At 40.3% G+C, this 2533-nt stretch overlaps 1 long non-coding RNA gene across 1 annotated transcript; it reads right to left on the reverse strand.

Moving 5' to 3' along the window:
* Positions 1-18: 18 nt before the first annotated feature.
* On the reverse strand, positions 19-736 carry LOC106808289. The gene is made up of 2 exons (XR_001393762.1): positions 435-736; positions 19-55 (listed from the first exon to the last, which is right to left on the reverse strand). It is a non-coding gene; the product is annotated as an uncharacterized LOC106808289 (long non-coding RNA).
* Between the last annotated feature and the right edge of the window lie 1797 nt (positions 737-2533).

The following is a 2533-nucleotide window of genomic DNA, read 5'->3' on the forward strand; positions in this document are numbered from 1 at the left end:
AGGCAGTTTTGTCCTCTCTTCCGCCATGCTGCCGTCGTGTATATGCAGAGGGAACCTATATAATATCATAATTAAATAAAGAATAGTTATTCATAACTGTTTCACTACCCATAGAAACGGCATGTGGTATTTTTCGCATAAATCAGACACGTAAGAACTAGGACTATGTGTAAAGACAATGTAGCGGGTATCAATCTCCGTGAATCCTATTCAAAATCGTAAATTATATGTACGCCCACACATACACAAGCACGTGCACACGCGCGCACACACGTTGTGGGTGCGTGCGTGTGTGTGTGTGCGCGCGCGACCGCCCTCGTGTGGCAATGTCATTTGTCGTTTTGGAATCAAACATGGTACCAAGAGCTAATAATAGCTATTATTAGCTCTTGATAGTACTATAAATACAAATATATATATTAAAGGTATCTTACCCGATCGGATGTTTCCTGTGATGGTTTAAAAATATGAATTGCGAGGCTCAATTAATTACAGGCCTATTTTCTTTACCAAATGACGTCAAGTAGGGTGTGATTTATCAGAACGATCCGCAAATAAATAAATTGACCCAAGTGTGTCTAAAATTACCACACTACAGCGGGCATGTACTAGCGATTAGCAATAGTAGATACTGCCAACATGCACTGGTTCTTTAGCACGCAAGACACATGTGTTAGCTTTTTGTGATTGTCGATATATACATAGTCGAATGTTATAGTTTTGTTATACAGTACTTTAAAACTGGTTTCTGCATGGGCAGGATATCCTGTGCTTATAGAACCGTAACCAATGCCTAGATTTAACCCAGTGCAGTGTGTGTGTGTGTGTGTGTGTGTGTGTGTGTGTGTGTGTGTGTGTGTGTGTGTGTGTGTGTGTGTGTGTGTGTGTGTGTGTGTGTGTGTGTGTGTNCTTGGTTGAAAGGAAAATAACCCCAAAATGTATCTATCTATCTATCTATTTATGTATCTATCCATCCATCCATCCATCAATCCATCCATCCATCCCATCCTATCCCATCCCATCCCATCCTCTTCTATCCCATCCCATCCCATGCCATCCTATGCCATCCCATTGGATCCAATCCGATCCCATCGCATCCGACCCCATCCCATCCCATCACATCCAATCCCAAACAATAAAAAATAATATAAAGAAAAAAAGACATGAAAATAATAATAAATAATNTATATATATATATATATATAGAGAGAGAGAGAGAGAGAGTGAGGCACTCGCCACTAAACTGTAATTAATCATGATGGCGTATAGTTGAAGAAATATAATTGTCAATTCATCAAACAGCAATTTAAACAGAAAAACCTAGGCGAAATTTGAAATTTCACAGAGAAAAATGCTAGTTAACGTGATCGTCATAGGAAGATATACAACAATAACATTTTTGATTAAATAACTTCATCGGATCTCTATAATTTACATGCTAATAACGTTAATCTTAGTTAGATCCATAATCAGTACAAAATAACTTACTCTGACGAAATTTTCGTCCATCTCTCCGACAGACTTCCGCAGGTCTAACGTTTCCAAGTTAGATGGCAGCACTGGAAACGGAAAAACGGAAAAACGTTTAAAAGAACATATATATGACTGATGTCAATACTCACATAAAAGGAACCAGCACACGAGCGGCTCGTGCGTCCACTTCAGGACAACAGCATAAGTCAGCCATAACAGACCATATGGTCGATCAAAACCATCTACCGGACTGGAAAGAGGCCACTGTAGTGTCAAAGTGTCATTCTCAGATCTTCACCCACTCCAGGGGACCGCGGGCTGGAGGCCACCCGAAAATGACCAGGATCGAACTTCCGTTTCCAGTGCTGCCATCTACCTGGAAACGTTAGACCTGAGGAAGTCTGTCGGAGAGATGGACGAAAATTTCGTCAGAGTAAGTTATTTTGTACTGATTATGGATCTAACTAAGATTAACGTTATTAGCAAATAACATTATTGTAAAATCATTTTATGGGTCTGTTTCGTTGAATCTACCTAATTCTACATTAAAGTAAAATCTTGCGTTGACAGCCGCACAGGCTGCGTACAACGATACAGGAGCTAGTCAGTTCGACAAACCGGTATACCTTCGGGCGTTTGAGTCGATTCTTGATATCGTCGCACAGATACCGCAAGGGAATGTGCGTTTTAAGGAATCTAGGCGATGGCATCTCGTCAATGTCTTCAACTTCAATCGTTTCTGGCTCGGCGAAGATATGACTTGAGTTAAGAACCTCGATCATTGGGCATAATTTGTCAATCGTCTTCCCATCACTAGAGATTTTGCTGATGTCACAGTCGTTTAAGATGTGTAGAACAATTGACTGCGTCCATGTGGTTCCTGCATCGGACGAGAGAGACGGAGTGAGAGAGATGACGGACAGGCATGACGATTTCACTTTGCTGTTATTTGGCCGGTATAATATCAATATCAATATTAATATATATCAAGAGCTAATAATACCTAGAGTGTACAACGGAAAAACGGGAAAAAGTGCTATTTCACGACATGATTATTCTA

This window comes from Priapulus caudatus, unplaced genomic scaffold (assembly GCF_000485595.1).
Source record: "Priapulus caudatus unplaced genomic scaffold, Priapulus_caudatus-5.0.1 Scaffold265, whole genome shotgun sequence".
Taxonomy (NCBI): Eukaryota; Metazoa; Priapulida; class Priapulimorpha; order Priapulimorphida; family Priapulidae; genus Priapulus; species Priapulus caudatus.